This window comes from Solenopsis invicta, chromosome 1 (genome assembly GCF_016802725.1).
Source record: "Solenopsis invicta isolate M01_SB chromosome 1, UNIL_Sinv_3.0, whole genome shotgun sequence".
NCBI lineage: Eukaryota > Metazoa > Arthropoda > Insecta > Hymenoptera > Formicidae > Solenopsis > Solenopsis invicta.
The window spans coordinates 22,614,993-22,633,933 of NC_052664.1; the positions used below are offsets into that span (position 1 = coordinate 22,614,993).

Consider the following 18,941-nt stretch of genomic DNA (forward strand, 5'->3'; position numbering starts at 1 on the left):
TGAGCCAAATTATTAAAATTTATGGACATTTCCTAATAATATGTACTAGACATATAAAAATGTAGAAATGTGTAGCAATTTTTTTAAATAAAATTCCCAAAAATAGACAAACTTTTTTGCGCATTAGATCCGAATCTCTTTTAGATAATTCTAGAATTAATCCCTCCATATTCTTATCTTTTATATGCTTTCTCTCTAGAGTTAAACTACTATTAACATTTAATTCTTTTAACATTAACATCAAAAGCGCAGCCAGCGGAAAGCATCCCGCAGTGCAATTTGCATTCGAGACACTTTGTTGTTACTGTCCGTTATCTGAATCGTAACACCGTGCTGAGATAAGTAATCTCGCATGCCCATCGCAACAACAGTTATTTTTTTCCTCCAAATTATCTCGGAGTGAGGCAACCTATCGACATCTGGAGTCGGGGAAGTCTCCGGTTGAAATGGGAAGCGTCTGTGACAGAAGATCGACGTCGTGCGCAAATTGCGGGTGCGATTCACGGGGAAGACTCGTTATCGAAAAGCGCAGAATCGTTGACGGAGCAAGTGGTCTCCGCGTGTAGACGCGACTCGAATCTACCACTATCACCACCATCATCGCCGCCGCCACCACCACCACCACGTCCACCACCACCATCGCCGCCACCTCCTTCTCCTCCTCCACCTTCACCTCCTCTCGGATCAATATTATTCGTAACCTAGTTTATACCGAAGATTCCTACTTTCACCGGTGATCGCGAGCAGCGACCGTTTAAAGTCATTCATCTCAATTCAATCGGCATTAATGATGTCGTCAAACGAAAATATGCGCGTCATGCGCGATACAGTGATCGTTGCGCATCGGTCAGGACCGCCGATGTAATTTACGAGAGCCAATGTTTCGACTTTCACTCGCAAATATCTATGTAACTTGGAATAACCAGGTTTCCATGGACGCGTCCCCTTTTCTGAACACCGTCCATGGACAAAGTTCTCGAAACTTTTCTTTCTCATCTTTTTTTCTTTTATGATTTCTAGATTGTTCCACTTCCTCTAGTTTCGGCATTTCAATGTATGATTAGAGAACCAGATGTGACGTATTCGTCGCCTTGTCTTATTAAAATTTCAAAATTCCTAACGGAACATGAGATCATTACCAACGCTTATGTGACACGTTCAGTGTAAAAGTAAGTAAAAAAAAAATAACTACGTGGAGCAATCTTGATAAGAGAAGTTGAAATAAGTACGTGAATGTTTCGTCCGCTCTTCCAAAACTAGGGAACGTCCCAGTTTCTTTTACCCCATTGTCCCGGTCACACCCGAGAGAAAGATGGCCACCCTACCTGCGTCTCGCACATATCGGCGCACCTGACCTAATTGACCGGCTTAGTGATATCTCCGCGAACACGACAACCAAGGTCGTCGGCGTCGTTCCCTAGATTCTCTCATCGCCTAGTGCTCGTCATCGCGAGAAAGGTCACTCGATCGAGATAGGAGAGAGAGACGATGCCACCGTTCCCATATCGCGGCATCCATGAACGGCGATACCGTCAGGCGAGAAAGGAGAGGGAGAGGACAGATAGACAGAAAGAGAGAAAGAAAAAGAGAAAGAAGGAATACGAAGGAGGGACGGTCAGGAAGTTCCAGCAGAGTGTATTGCATTGTGCAACGAGTGCGACAGAGTACTATGCTTCCTCCTTGCCCTTCCCCTCCTCCTGGATGCTTGTCCTCCACCCGCGTATTCGACGCACGCGCGCACGCGTGCACATACGCGCATCCACGTGCGCAGTGCCGTAGTCGAGTGTATCGACGGGAGTGTATCGAGTGCATTTTGTCCCGGTGGAGATTTCCTTTGTCTCCGTCACGTGCCTGTGGCCTCCGTAACGCCTCGATCGAACGTCACAGACATGAGATCACGATCACTCGACGTAAATCGCCGAGAAATATGAAGGTTTTCAAGGAATTATGCGATAAATGAGCTGATCTAATAAAGGCAATTACCTTCCATTCCAGCGCTCGAACTTTTTTTTTTCCAAAAACACGAATTTTATTAAAATAAAATTTCCTCGCCGGTTTTCATTAGTGCGCAATTTTGTCACTTTTCGAGCAAGCCTCTCGAAAAGTGAAGATTGCAATTGACACAGATTAAAGTCAACCGAAAGGTCGTGCACGCGCGTTGCACGGCACGTGCATCTAGATCTTCGCATCACGTGAAAATGGGTTTCTTTTTCGATCGAATGTCAGATTGACTCGCTCCGTGAGGGCAACCAATAATTTGAGGGATGGTAAAACCCAAATATATACACCATGTAGCTTACTTAAAAATCGCTTGGTCCAGGTCGGGCGTGGTGGTCGATAATTTTAGCATATCTCGTCGACGTCTCATTTGAAATTGTCGCTAAAGTGAACGAATGAGAAATGAGGCGAGCAGCCGTTTTGAACGGAGGACCTCTGTACAAATGTACATGTCACCGGCGATCGCTCGAAATTGCTTTCTTGTCCACGTGCATACGTACCGGATTCAGGGTAAATTTTTAAAAAGTGTGGATTGTGGGCGAACGTGAGCCAATTCTATTAAAATGCCGCGCACGCGCATGCGGAATATCCTCCTCGTTCGTCGGCGTATACGCCTGCACATGGACCTAGATCTCGGAGCGGTTACACGCGCGAGGACCCGGCGGCGCCGTTGGTGCATCGCGTCGCAGTGCACACCACGTGACGTCACCACGAGCGGCACGTGCCCCTTCCCCTGCCCGCGCCCCCCGGTGCCCTCGAATGCAGCATCGCTCGGAGGCGAGAGGGTGGGGTGGGGCAGGACGGGGCCAACAACGAGAGGGGGAGGTAGAGGTGCGGAGGAAGGTAGTTAAGGTCACCGTGGCCCTGACTGCACGCGCGCGAAATAATATCGGTGTGCTACCGTATGTGTCTCTCTCTCTCTCTCTCTCACTCTCCGCGTGTGGGTGTGTGTAGGGCGTGTGAGTGGCGTGCGTGTGCACGAATGCACGTGCGGGTATCTATGCATGTGCAACGCGCACGGAGAACGCACGGAAGATTTATTTCTAGTTCCGCGTGCCGCCGCTTTTCTAACCAAGGTTTTGCCGGTTTAGATGCACGAGTCGCACGAGTGTCCCAATGGCGGACCTTGACCGTCGGCTCCGATGTTCGGACGGTCGTCATACCGTCTGGTGATCGCAGCAGATCTTTCTAGCGATACTACGACCAAGTTTTCCGATTATCGCTCGCAATACGTAGCGACTGCTGCCGGTCGCTCGACACTGTTAAGACACGCGATGCACCTTTCCATGACGATACTATTATTTCAACTCAAAATGAGCCCCCGTAAAATTTAAGCAGGGGACCTACTCGCGATACTCGATCGAAGGACTTGGGATACGGGTGATGAGTTTGCACATTCGCGGAATACCACAGAGACGTTTAAAAGTTTCAAATGTTCAAACTTATGTTGGTTAAAGAATCATTTGGCTGTGAGTAATAAAAGTATTTTTACTACTTCGTTTTTACTACTCTGTCTACGTGGTTCTATTGTCTAGAAAGCAAACAGAGTCCAATGTCTCTTCTGAGAACTTATCGAAATTGAGATAAAGGTATGAAAGGAAAAAAAAAATTTCAAAAAAACTTTTCTTCCTTTCAAACGAAGATTCCTTTCTTCGGTTACTCTTATCTTTTTCTTCCGGAAAGAATTTCTTTTTAGATTATTCTTTGTCTATTGTATTATCTATAGACGCGGCCGAGAAAGATTTGCTTCGACTGCACACGTTATTCATTAAAATAGAAAAACTGTTTTATATAAAAACACATTCATTCAAAGAAACGGATTTACCTGATTCTTGCTTTTATCTCGAATCGTGATTACAAGAGCTAAAAAAGAAAAACATTTGGTAACTTTTTTCGTCTTGCATATTACCGTTTGTATCGTTTCCATCTCGACTCCGTTTCCTTTCACGATATTTGTTAAGATTTATCTACACGTAGCGTAAATTTTTATATCGCGTAATACGCTTCCGTGTTATCTCCCCGCGGATCATGCAAATTGCATGGTTGCGAGGCGAGAAAGAGTACTCTGACGCATACGATCTGAACTTGGGGAAAAAAAAAAAACGTTCGTAACAGCGCGAAACGCATCGGCTTGACGCGCCGGTCGTGCCGGCATTTGCGTGCATGCTCTCGCGAGCGCTGGGCTGCCGGGTCGTATTCTGACACGTTCGTCCACCTTACGTAACGCGTTGCGTAAACTTGACGTTAGCCGTAATGCTCGCCATACATATTTCCGCGCGCCCGGCAACAACCACGGCTCTCGGGAGGGATCTCCGGCCTTACCGAACGACGTAATCGTACCCTGCCGTATCGCTTCCGCGCTCTCATTCTGATCTTTGGATGCCCGTAAAAACGAACGGACGCGTTAATCACAATTAGCGCGGTTTTTGTCGCCGCAATAACTTAATTAAAATTTTTTTTTTTTTAAATCATTGTGTATGTTGCGAAAGTAATTTTTACGATTAAAGAGTTACTCACTGACGTAATAGGCTTGCAATAAAGATTCATCGACTGTCAACTCGGAATCATTGACGAGCTATAATAATTTGTGAAGTTGAAGAGAGAAAAAAAATTAAATTGATTAGAAATATCCGCGTGCTGAGTTAGAAACACATATCCCCTACGTCCCGCTCGTGTTGCACAGATTGCAGATATTATCTGCCGCGCGTGCGGAGTCAGGGCCATTGCCTGGCAATATGATTTCCGATTATATCATTTCTGATAATATCTCAATCGTGCTTAAGATAAAAATTGAGAGAACGTCGCTCCGTTTGCATTCGTCGCACGAATTCTCGGTCCTGCACCTTTTCTGCGTAACGCAATGCGAAATCCGCGATTCTCGCGACCGACGTTTTTTCTCGGAAAATAATAACGAATAATAACGCGCGGAGATTCCGCGTGTCATTAGCGAGGATTTATCGCTTCAGCCGGGTTAGGTCTGTTGCCAGCTTCGCTAGTTATCAGCTGTAAACGTTTTTATAACAAAATGTCAAACAGAATGATTCCGTTCGCATGATGGCGCGCAGGCATCGCATGACATAAGTCAGCGACCATGACATCGACGTTACGTATGTAGGAAACGCTCGCCGCCGTCTTTCTTCTCTTTGTCCGCATCGCTATTAATTCTCGCCAATATAATGCGTAATTGATTGTTTTCTCGAAACATGATAAATTGCCGCGATCTTGCCTTCAGTCGCTTATATCGAAACTCAATGAATATATCTAATTTTCTTTTTCATTTGAGTTTGCGATGTAAGTCAAATTATCCTTTTTTTTTCTTTTTACGTAATGTTGTAATGAATCGAGCACGATTTTTATCTCCTGAGATAGAAGTTGTCATACATTCGTAACACGTTGTAAACAAAAATTTGGATTGTTCGCATGTTCGAGCGGAATAAGGTGTCGGTACGACAGTCTTATCGACATTTTAGTTTTGAGTTACTTCTGGCATTGAATTTGGCACGTTCTGCAATCTCGTTCGAGATTTTCAACTAGAAATAACGTCAGAACATCTCCGTCCAAGGTCACGGTCAGAAATAAAAAAGAACTGTACCTGAGGAAGCAACGTAACGTGTCGTATATTGTTCTTCGGAAGGCCGCACATCGGCTCTACGTACGGTTTTAAGAGTGCTTAATGACTACCGTTTCGACGACCTTGCTTTGACGTGACAGTCATTGGATAACAAGAGAACGATACCATTCCCTCGGACTAGCAGAAGAAGCTAATAACAGGATTGGGAAAGGACATCCACTTTTCAATACAAGTTCTCATTTAATCAATTCGGCAGGCCCCGTATTACTCACTCCATTAGCTGAGAATATTGATCGTCTTTCGTTACGTCGTCCATTTTGCGTCCGTAGTCTAAACAATTCCAAGTACCGTAATCCATCGTCCCCTCATTTCTCCTTACGTTAATTTCGAAATGCGTGTCGATATCGATCTATTGTTACGAATCGTGGAGATCAGAGATATATTTTTACTGTCGTACTATTCGCCTCTTGCTTAATTAATTCGGATTATCGATCGACAGAAGAGACCGGGATTCTTCCCGCGGAAGAAACGAAACTCGGAAGGGGTTCACGGGAAATTTAATCCCGCACGGAAAGCGCCCACAAATTCGGGACCATTCCCAACGTACCTGACAGCTTTCGCACGAGAGAAACTGCAATTGTGGCGTCACACATCGGAAGTTCTCGCCTGAGAACGACGAGATAATCTCCGTTGCGCCATGCCACTCATGTACGCGAAACTTAGGGATTCCGCGCGCGACTCGGATTCCTACGGCGACGTACCCGTAGCTCGCTAGTTCAACGCTAGCGAAAATACAATCGACCGTCCGGGATGCCGTTACCGGCTGTGCCGGTTACCGCTCGTATCGAGCGCGGGACACGTATAAATAGTTCACGGAGGTCATTAGGAGGGACGGCACATTAGGTAGGTAGGTAGGTGGAACGGAATTGTAATTCCGCCGACGGACGTACCGGACTCGCTGTCGACGGAGGTATGTCTCGCACCATCGAGGCGCGCCGCCGGCCGAAGAGTTTCGACAAACGGGATTGACGGCTGTCTGGCTGATAATAAAGTTCTCGATACGACGGTTCTGACGTCACGAGTGGCAGACTGAAATCGTCCGTGGTCTTCTTTGCATCATCTGGCTGAATGACGTCATATCATGTATTATTTTTTCCTGCCTTCGTGACGTCATGACTGAAGTACCGAGCTCTTGACAAATTAAACGAGAGTTTGTCATCAAAAAATTATGCAATATATAAGATATAATTTAATAAGATTATTTTAGATAGAGCGTTAATACGTGCGATTACTAGTCTAATAAAATGGCAATAATAGCTGATCTGCTTCTTTCAATAACCAAGTAGTGCCAACATTCATTATATTAATTGCTAACGAGTAAGAAAAAATATCAGCTCCTTTAGCAAGGAAGAATAAACATTCTTTGATGCCGGTTACCAACTTTAACAGCAACATTGACTCTACAATGTTCAATTATTTCAGCTTTCTAAGGCGTGACGTCACGTCTGGAGCGTTGAGCTCTTTATTGCAGTCAATGTTAGACCTGGTGGGCGCTCTCTTTCTCTCTCTTTGGCGCGCGTTGTTAGAACTTTTCGGCCGGGAGGAGAGTCAAGGACGCACGCTCGCGAATTTCAGCTGGCAACCGCTGGTGGGGATGAGATACCGTGCCGTCCCGCTTCGGCGTGCCGTGCCGCTCGTTGTCCTAGGTCCTGACTGCCTTTTTTTACGCACGCCGAATCGACGATAAAAGTACGTCGCCGTCGCCGTCCGACAGTACGAAAACAGAAAGAGAGGAAATGGAGGAGTGAGAGAGAGAGAGAGAGAGAGAGAGAGAGGGGATCGGACCTCTTCCTTGTGTCGAGCACGATCGTAATACGAGGCCGTATGTTCGACGTGTTCTCTCGGAGAATTCGCCTTTGCTTTAATGAGAAATGGTTTAATGGGGGATGCGCGTCGAGATGAGTTTTGTCATGTCACGAAGTAATTACATCGTAGTCGTAAACAAAGCGTTTTTTATGATTTTTCGCATTTTGTCAATTGCTCGATTCAGATACGAAGCTAAGCATCTCCGATACGTCCTTTTCTTTTCATTTTTCACAGGGTAAAAGTTTAAGAAACGAACTCTTCGGCGCACCTTTTATTATTTCCGCTTTTCCAGTGGATCTCGACGCGATGGATTTCGTAACTTGCTCGATGACTCCCGTCGATTTAGCGCGACGTCCCGATCTAATAATAGAGAATCGTGACAGCTAGGTCTATCGTAGCGCGACATTTATTTTGAATTCAAGGTGATGCGAATTTTATCGCGAGCGTAATCTCGGTTCGTTGCTATCGGTAATCGTTTCAAGGGATAAGGACAAAACGCATGCTAACTCCGTGGCCGAAACGAACGAAGAGGCTTTTGCTTCGTTAAATAAAAAAAAAAAAAAAAAAAAAAAATTTTGTTTAGCTGTGTATAGACACTTTCTGCGCCCGCGCGGGTGCCGTATCGACCGTCCTCGCGTGTTCTACCTTGACCTCGAGCTGCGAAAGTATCTTGAGCAATTAAAGCGTTTAAGGGCCCTAGTAGAACCGGTCGTAGAGTCGATCGCGAGCCGAAGTACGGGATCTTCGCCGATCAGATGACACATACCCGCATATGGCAGCGAGACAAACACTTATTGACCGTTTAGTGCTTACGATAAACGGATAGCAACGTTATCGCGATATTACCCACCGATTATCGTCATTTTTCCAACAAATAAACGTACGTACGGCGACGTTTCAGTATAGAGTAGTATCCCTATTTTCTTTTTTTCTCTCCGAGCCGAGATACGAAATCGCGGATTAATTCCCGGGCTAAGCTCGCGTCGTCAACCGGCTATAGATTTTACATAAGCCGTTTAAACATCGACGTAGACTGTAACGTAGACGAGTAACTTTCTCCTGGATCGATCTTGGGTCGGAAAGTCATCTATCTCCTCGCGATTCCCCGAGTCCGTCAGTGAAACCGGCGTTCGAGAGATATGATCGATGAAAGTACGCCTGATAATACGCAACGTTACAACTCTCCAGGAATTACGTGAGTGCCACACTTGAATCGCCTGCGGTACAATTCTCGCCTTATTAACTGCTCAAGAACGCGGAGCGCAATTGTCATTTTTACAAATTTTATCGATAAGCAGAAACAATGAAGAAGTCAGAGCGCTGCAATAGAGCAATAAACAAGACAAGACCGCGAAGTTTCGCACGATCGCGAGAGATATCTGGGAAGGCCTCTGTTTTTTTTTGGTTTTTTTTTTTTTTTTTTTTTTAGCAACGAGACGAAATGAACGCGTATACGCGCCTAACCGGATATGAAGGTGAAGAAAGAAATCCCAGACACACAACTGACTTTGACGCGAACGAGCAAAATGTCCGTGAGAATCGTATTTTGCATTCGCTTCGTTTCTCGATGCTTTCGACCGCCTTAGACTCACGTCGTGATCGTGCCCGATGATAAAAGAATTGCAAATAACGTCGTTCCTACGCGCGCGCAAAGTACGTAACTGTAAACTGGTCCTAACACACACAGGCCTCGCCCACTTGGTTGCTCAACTTGGGTAAGCCGAGGAGAACCGGTGTGTCTACGGCGTGGCAAGGCCGTTGACAGTGCTGGCGAATCAATCGCGTTGTCACGCTCAAGCGAGCGCGCTCGCTTGCACTCCGCTCGTGCATGCCCAGCTGATTCGCCGCGCCGCGGCCGCGCGAGAGCTGCAGCAAGCCGTTCACCGATCGTGGGTGAGAGAGTAAGAGAGAGAAGTTCAATCTTGCGAAAGTTACGTTACGCTGAAAATCACAAAGCGATTTATAATCCGGCGCGTCGGAACGCAGATGCGAATAGTACAACCGTGTCTAAAAACTGTAACAAATAATGCAATTTTGCGGAAGTAGGCAAAAATCGGGAAAGCGGAAACGAGAGAAGGAGACGGCGGTGAACTGGCAAAAATATACGAGAGAGTCTTGATAACGTGATTAAAATGTATTGCGAGAGAAATAAAAACGATTATGCGATTAATAAAAGAAAAAACTACTTGTTCGCTTCGAATAATTATTTATGCGGAAAATTATTCTGATAATTAGAATAATAGAAGAGGAATTTTAAAGAGGCGAGCGTTAAATAATATTTTAATTTGATTTACAAGATAGATAAAATGCTAAATGTCTCTTTAAAAAAAAAATCGGACGCACAAATCTGTATAGATTATGCTGAGATTCGTCAGTGACAAGTTTCAATAAGAGATTTATGATAACAAATTACGTGGCAATAAGAGAAAGACGCAAAGAGAAAGAGAGAAAAGAAATTCGATAATTCGCGATCAATCTGCAAAGCAGATAGTCCTGCCCTAAGGTAAGGTTGTCCTACATCATTTTGTTCAATGCCGGCTGGCGTTACCGATTGGCCAACCGAGACTCGACTGCTCACCCACTCTCATCGAGACGAAGATTCGCGAAAGTAACGACCTTGACTTTGCCGTCGCACTGCTGATCTGGCGAATCTAACGGTCGCCGAACACGTAGGCTCACCATCAATTTTATCCGGACTCGGTGTCAAGTTCAAATTGCGACACTACGATCCTAGTTAGTTTTAGAAAAAAAAAAGAGAGAGAAAACAGTGAGCTTAGTGCGAATGCACCGACCGTTTCACGTTGATGAACACGCACGCGTAGTAAATATTATGGAATATTATAGAATATTATGGAATAGTATCGTGTCTCAATTCGGGACAGATATTCATCTGTCGAGGAAAAACGAGGAAGAAGAAGATGAAGAAAACTTTCGTGAGGGCGTACAAAGACGAATGATGATTGCGAAAATGATTGTCGCGAAATAAAATCACGTGAAGGAGGAACGACTAGCATAAATTTTTGTGCATCAATAAGATCGCTCTGTCGACAAGCGCGAAATCCTGTCGAAATTCAATACACATGTATGCAGATCGCATATATGTAAATCTTTTACGCTTCTCAATGCAATATCGATTCGAACGTAAGAACTTTACATTTGCAAGGAAGATTGCACAAACGGCGATGCTCGAAACGATGCCTGTAATTACAATTGCGACATGTTTCGTGGGAGTGTTCTTATTGTGTTTAGCGTACTGGATAATGGGGTTAGCATGCCGTAGGATAAACAAAGACTTTTTATGCCCGTGGATATTTTTGTAATAAAGTTCAGGATAGAGTGAGATAGAGTTCAGGAGAGCATACATACAGAGAGAGAGAGAGAGAGAGAGAGAGAGAGAGAGACCTGTCTGCCGCATTATCATGATATTGCAATAAAAATATGATTGTATCTAACTGCGAAGCGAGACTCGAGAAGAGTATGTACAGAACAAAGACAACTTTAAAATATTCATCTATATTATGTGACGTAAACGCGCATTCTTGTGATCGTGACGTAGTATCGCGATGCGTAGACATAAACACGCTAACATTTGCCATTGAGTAAATAAGCACGCGAATTAACGCGTATAAAATCAACTGCCTCTTATTTTCTCAAGTGCTGAAACTTTCGTCTACCGCGCAAAGCTCGAATTCAACTGGTTTTCGCACGAAACTTCAATACCGCGTAATAATTAAAAAAATAACGACTTTTCGCGAACTTCAAATGCGACTCACAAAGATTTAGTTGCGTTATTTAAATTATCTACATATACGTTAATAAATTATTTATACGTCATATGTTAATTGTAAAAAAATATTACTATGTAATTTGTGATAGTGAAATAACTAAATACGTGGAGTAGCTCGTATTAGATTACAAATAAATAAGATTTGGAAGTTTAAGCGCATTATTAAAATCCATCAAATATATGCCCGTTCTTCGGCTGAGCTTGAGAAGCTGGCCGAAGAAACATCGATTAGACAGAAGAAGCGCCGCCGGCTTTTGTTTTGTTCTGGGACGCGGAGCTGTCACGAGATATTTCGAATAATTCCGCCACGATTTATTTGTATAAAGTTATTAGATTAAAGTTAGTGTTCCTTTTTATAAAAGAGTGTTCTTGCCTTTCGCGTCGTGTAAACGAGTGAGTGAACTGTGTACTCGTTTCGTCGAGTATTACATTTGATATTTTTTTTTTAATAATCGACATTTCAATTTGTTTTTATTCTGATCATTATCCTTATTCACATTGAGGAAAAAATTACCAAATTTCAACAAACATTTATTTGAATAACACTAATGAAATATTTACTAAATGTAATAACTTCGTACAAGAATCATTAATTAAATTTAAGTATCATTTCTCCTTACAGAGTAAATATTGATGTACCTCAAGTGAATATTTCATTACTATAAGAATAAATATTTATTAAAATTTAGAATTTCTTTCTCTCAGTAGATTTATAATAAAATGAAAAGTTAAAGCCTTATGCACTGTAGAATAATTAAAATCTTTAAATATCTTTCAATAAATTTTCCATTTAGATTTATTCCTCAGATAAAAACTCGGTAAAATTGAAAAATACTCCGACTAATGTTTGAATTATATTTCTACCTTTGATGTGAAATAGCGAAAGAGAATTTAATTGACCACAGCCAGTTAACAACGGTAGTGCAACCGGACCTCTCCTAATTTTTACTGCGCGAACGAGCGATAATCAGGCGAATAACCGAAAATTCGCCGGCTATCGCGCACCGGTTCTCATTTTATGCAATAAAATTAGTCTCTCGCGTGACCTTGAGTCGGTTATTGAACTCTCCTTGCCCGATACGCGAGCGACGCGTCGAATCAGAATATCCGAGTCGAGTTTGGAAACATCACGCACTCGCGTTTTGTCGTCTCGTCGCTGATAAGCGTGCTCGAATAAACATTTCTCTCTACCTCTCTCTCTCTCTCTCGCTTTCACTTGCATCGCACAATCATGTACTCGAATGTCTTTAATAATAATAAAAAAAAAAAAAAAATAAAAAAAATGCAATTTTATCGAAGTGCGCCGGCAATAACCAAAATCAGTGAACGATGATCCCTTATTAGTTTGGCGAGCATTATAAGCGCAGTGCACGCTAGTACAATTACGAGGAACGAATATTAATCCGCAAAGCATCAGTGCGTATTCGTAATATCAATGCTAAAACACACACGCGCACACACATACCGAACAGCCAACATTGCGATTATTATTTTTAGTTATTTAACATTTCATTTTCCTGTATTTAAATGTTCGATGTGTGATATTATATCTAGAAACTGTTTTGTTGCACGTCCGCGTCCGGAAACGACAATGTAACGCGTATCGGTGTGCCGTTTCATCGAGCGTAATTAAAAATTAATGGCGGCGACTCTCGCCGGTACTTAAATCGTATTTTCAGCCGTACCGGTAGTAGCCAAACGGTACTACCGGTTTTTCGGCTGTAACTTCTCTCTCGCGACAGGTAAGCGAAGGGACGAGGGGTGGGCGGAGAGGGTCCTGGTTTATTGCTTAACGAGGCCCGGTCGCGCCGGTATTGAATACCGCGTGTGCATAAACGACGATACGCGACCTTGGGAAAAAAAAGCAGGACAAAATGAAACACGTGCGGCCGGTGGATATCGGATTTGAAGTGTCTCGTGAAAGTCTCTCTGCCCGTGTCACGGAATTTCCCTCTTTTCTCGCGCGCATATATCTCCTCCTTTCTCCATGTACACCAAATTAAATCCTACGCTTGCGAACAAACGCGGTATAAAGATAATGCGATTTGGGAGCGCGTGTGTTTCCTGGCGGCCGTTTAATGCGTATCAGCCGGAACACACGCTCGGAGCCATTTTAATTGCTATTTACCCATGAGTCGTGCAAGATGCGGTTAATGATACGTTCGGTAGGGGAAATCTCGTGTGAATTTTATTCAGTCCGCGAGCGACTCACGCTTATCGTTTTCACGATTGTCACATGTAACACGTTTTACTCTCACGGCTTTCTACCTTTCACCGCGTTTTCGCTGAATTCGTGGTTCTTTGAGATCTTCGTAGGTACTCGGCGTCGTAGAACGACGCGTTTCAAAATCCGACCAAAAACGTTGATGCAGCACGCCAAATCTTCCTTCTTATTTTTTTTAATAAAATGCATTTAAATGAGAGAGAATGGAGAATAATTAAAAAAATTCGATCAAATTAATGCAACATAAAATATAGAAAATACGAAAACAATAATTCTGTATGCATTATATCTACGTAGTGTTCGAAACGTGCAAGACTACGACGAGAAAGAACGTACGATATTACGTGATAACATCTTTCTTCGATCAATCGATACGGTCTAGGAAAATTCAAGGTGCCTCGAGCTCGCAAGGCTCGCAAAGTGCATCGTCCTCATTCGGCGTCACCTCTCATTTTCTCTCATCGACTCTACGTATATATATCGGCCGTGGGCTCGCTGAACGGGTGTCCTCCACCATTTCAACAAGATGCGAGAGCGGGGCACGGCGTCCACGCTGCAAGCCGGCGACGTAAACAACGTATCTGCGCAGGCGCAGTCGTTCCTCCCGCGTCGCCGCTTCAACAGTTCGTTCGCACCGTCCTCTTCCATCTCTTCCATTTCTCTCTCGCTCCATCTCTCTCCTTCTCTCTCTTTCTCGCTCTCGCACGCGTACGATTCTCTCGCTCGTGAGCGCTCGTCGGACGACCATCGCTTAGCAGCCTTCTCAGCGACGACGCTGACCTTCATAAAGTCCAGCGCACAATGGCCGGCTGCAAGATCTGAGCGTTGAAAACTTTCGTACGTGTCTGAAAATGTCGTTTGGATAACCGTACGGGGAGAGGACCACGGCTGGAGAAAGTTATGCGGTTAATTAAAGAGACCGAGACGTTGGAGTACACTCTACGGATGAATACAAAGCGTGCGCGCGCGCGCGCGCGCACGAATTCGAGCTTAATATGGAGACTACTCCTTTGTGTGGCTGAGCGCAGCAACAATGTTGGTATTCGCCGCCCGGTGGTTGCAACATCGCGACGGCCTATGTCGCCGCCCGTTTGTGCCGAAAGGCCTACCGGACGCCATTGTACTTTGGGGAAAGAGAAAGATAAAGAGGCACTCGAGCACGCATTGGCAGAGTGCAAATATCGATAACAAGCGGAAACTGCGAACGACACCAATTTAATCGCCCATTTAATAAATGAAAAAATACAAATACCAATCTCCCCTTCTCTCGCCTGTACTCCTATCTAGCGAAATTTAAAACAAAAAGATGTGTTTGTTCGGGAGAAAATTCGAGAACCGTTCCAAGATCAATGTTTTTCGCTGAATTAGCAATTAACTCGCGTATAACGACCGTGGAATTACGATCGTTCTCAAATCGTTACGACTTTTTAACGCTCGTGCCGAAAATTATCCAGCGTCGTTCGGTGGTTTATGGTGACCATTTATCTTGGAGAGACAGATAAGTGGCAGATTGTACTGTACGTTTCCCAACTGAATTCTTCCAAAAATGAATATAGATAATGAAGGTTGGCCAACGATAAGCCCTGAGTAAACAGCTTTTTTTCACTTCGTCATCCGGGCGCAACGAAAAGCAGCAAATCAGATGCGTCGAACATCCTGGTGGAATCCCGTCATGACTCACGGGTACCTACTGTCGTTTCTGTCTCTCTCTCCCCCTGTCTCTCCTCTCCCGCAAATCCATGCCCCTCCGTGGGCATTTGAAACGATTCTCCATCTCTCTCTTCTCCGTGTCGACGACCTCCGTTCTTCCTTGTAAATTGCACCGAATCGCGTGCTGCGACGTGTCCCAGCTGAGCGTGCTTTTTCCAGCTCGCTATTTTACGGCCGCGTCTCGTTCGCCGGGAAAATGGAAAAAAAAAGGGGATCGAGGCCTTTGTTCGCCCTTGCCTTGTTTGTTACGGATCGGTACTGATTGCCGAAACTCGCTCTCTCGCCGAGCCAGTGTTCTCGTTGTCGCGTGTTCTCAATAAGTTCGTAACGACGACGTTTCCGTGCACTTGCGCGATTGCATCCTGGAACAAAGCATCTCCGGCGCTGCGAAGATGATTTCGCTCGTACAGCTTCTACCCGACGACGCGGCGTGACACATCGTTACGTCGCGACGAATTGTCCCCCCGCCTGCATCTCTCATCGAGAGCCCTCTCAATTCGTGAACGATGCATCCGACGTATTCGTGCTACGACGTAGTCTTTGTCGTACCTGCTGCGTCACACGTGGCTCCGCGTCTCTCGTGCCGCGGTCAATCCCCTCTCTCCTCCCACCTTATTTCTCTCTCTCTCTCTCTCTCTCTCTCTCTCGTTCTTTCAACCAGATTCCTCTCTAACGTTTCCCTGTGCCTACGCGGCCATATTCTGAAATTTTCTGCCCCTTATTACCACATCTCGTCTCCGCTTGCCTTCGCCATCGCCATTGCCATCGCTACGGCTTGGTCGTCACCGCCACCGCCACCGTCGCCACCACCGCCGCCGCAGCCGCTGCGACGCGAAAGTTCCACAACAAACCCGTAGATTTTTCTCCCGCCACCCCGTATACCCCGTATACTTGCGTGCGTGAGGCGCATCAGTGTGTTCGAAGGGTCAACGTCCGACCCTCACCACACGCCACGGATCGACGCGCATCGTACGCGCCAACACACAGAAGTCCGGTTTGTTTTGGTTTCCCGGGCGTTACCCGGACTCCCCACTTCTCTCCGGTGACTTCGACTCCTCTTTCTCTCTCTCTGTTTCCCTTCTTTCTCTCTTCCTTATTCGCCCATTCCCATGTGCTCGCGTTCTCTCTCTCTCTCTCTCTCTCTTTCCTTCCTTCCTCTCTCGCGCCGCGCGATATATCCCTATGTCCGTGAAACCCATCGTCGCGTGGAACGACGGCGTGGTTCCAAAATGGGGATTGAGAGTCGGCAGCCAGTGACGTCAGGATGTGTACACAGAACGGTACATCGAGAGTATCGTTATTTACAGACAATGCAATAACCTTTGGAAGTTTGTGCTAGACAAACAATATTTTTTATACAAACAAGACAAAATAAAGATTGCTCTAAACTAGCACCATGGTATTTACATTCCAAGATGCGTCAGGCAGGAAGAACTATACGGATATAGCTTTTTTTTATTCAAGTAGCACAGTACTCGACATCTCTAGCATTAAACAACCGGACTGATATAATATGTCCGGGTCGGTGAGATACATCCGACACGATTCAAGAGAAAAAAAAAAAAAAAAACGGTTTGCATGTGAAAATCTCAGTGGTCGTGGGAAAGGTAGTGACGTAGGAAAATATAGCCTTGCCGTGCGCAACGTTTGTGCAATAGCCGGCGGCTCGACGCGAGTCGTTGACTAGTGTGCGGAGAAAGCGGGAGGCCGCGTGTGGAAAGCGGGCTGTCGTGTAGTTTGGAATCGATTTTTGTGCCCGTGCTCGGTGCCGCGTTAACGTTCGATTCGCGGCACAACATACTAGCAGCGAGCGTCCGCGACCTGCGAGAACGCGTCCAACAACGCGGCCTTGGTAATCGGCGACTTTGCGTGTGGTAGGTTGCGCGAATTCTGATTAATCATCAATACAATCGAACATGCGAAAATAGAAATTGCGAGCGAAGTTCTTTTCGCTCGAAAGAACGCGCACGAACGAGCGATTCGAGATCCATTCACTCTAACGAACTTCGGGGCGTTGACTTCCAGCGCATTCCTGCGGGGCGAATCACGTAGTTCGTTTCATTGGCCGCGTCTTTGTTTTTGAAACGATTTAACAACGGATTTTTTTTTACGCGTCGCTTATCAAAGACTCGAGGTACGACGACGCGGGAACGTCTCGTCAGGGTAACACGTGCGTAATTTTTGTACAACGCTCCTCGAATCTTCACGCACGAAGACGCGAGGGCGCGCGCGCGCGCGAACGCAAGCATATACACATAAGCGAATTCGCGAGCGAGTAAGCGCGCGCGCGCGTGCCGTTGCGCAGTGCATCGAAATAGTGGGAGGGCGAGCGCAGGGGGAGAGACGCGCGGTACTCCACGCGTTGGTAGGGGTGGATGCCCGTCGCCCGGTGCGCGCGCTCCGACCGGCAAGACGATGCGTGTGCATCCCCAACGGGGCCGCGGCTATCTCTATCGCCGGCAACGTCGTATCGCACGCGATGCGCCCACGAAACGCCGCCGTTCCGCGCCGCACCGCGGCAACCCCGCGTTACTTTACTCATCCCCGCGCGCTCTTTCGAGCGCGCGATATTCGCGCGCACGCGAGAATGCGCGGGAGATGGCTCCGCGAGATCTACGCCGTAGAAAAAAGGATACGCCGCTGTAAGGAATACACCGATTTCCTTCTCGTTCTCTATGACTCACACTGCCCTCTTGGACGTTTGTCGTGGCACCCTCCCCCTCGAACAAATTTTACGACAGCATGCGGTCTCCATTTACGTGTCACGCGCAATGCGTGTACGATGAAACGTGCCGCATGATGTTCGATAAAATGCGCGTTTGACAATATAATCTTGATGTATGTTTTTCGAGTAAAATCTTTTGTTTATCAGTTTCAGGGATTATCGGAGGAAATATACGCTTCGAATACTTTATTACCGAACACCCCGTATATAGGACGGTTAAACAACAGGCGCGAAAATGATAAACCGCGGCTATCTGCACGTTGATAAATAAAACTGATTTTATCCACGATTTCTTCAATAATCAATAAATGCAGCCTGATGATTTTACAAACGCTACAATGAAAAAAAAAAATTTTTTTTTGAGCTTTGCACATTGTCTTTAACAGATAGAGTATCCGAGAGAGTAGATTCGCGTTGCTATCGCGCACGCGAAGATACTCACCGGGATGCGTGGTGCCCTCTAGACTAATGCCATCTCAGTATTACCGCGTCGTATCCTAAAGGTCGTAGAGGAGGAGCGGGGGGATGGGGGATGGAGAGTAGTAGGGAGAAGGACTGCTGCGAAGTTCTGCGGAGCACGCCAAACTAACGCCGAGAGGCATGGGCAAGGCAAGGCAAAGGGAGAGCGTTGCCTGCCGACCGGCATAGGTCTGTGACCTCGGCAATGGCTGAGTCGTGGCGTACGTTGTTCCGGCGTGTACCGTTTCGGAGATGATGTCACGTACGTCAGCGAGAGGTCCCCGAAATCGTGGAAATCACCTCTTTCCACATGGCACGTCCTCATCTATCGGACGTGTTTTTTTTTATCCTCCCGGAATACGTTGCGCATCGATACGCGCGCGAAATGCCTGACATCGCCTGGTATCGCGGGCGCTCGGTCGCCGGCCTCTCGTCACCCGCCACCCGGTATACTGCGCGGTGCACCGGTGTATCTCCCCGGTGTACCGTTTCGGAGCTGATGTCACTGCACTAGCGAAGCTCTTAAAACCCGCCGAAGCGGCAGCCTCTCGCCACCGATCTAACTTATCACGCGCGCGTCTTTCAGTCGATATTCCCGCGA

At 45.9% G+C, this 18,941-nt stretch overlaps 1 protein-coding gene across 1 annotated transcript in view; it reads left to right on the plus strand.

Annotated features, from left to right (window-relative positions):
* Positions 1-18,941, plus strand: part of LOC105203739 (zinc finger protein 395) — a 95,688-nt gene that overhangs the window by 60,415 nt on the left and 16,332 nt on the right. The window lies entirely within an intron of this gene.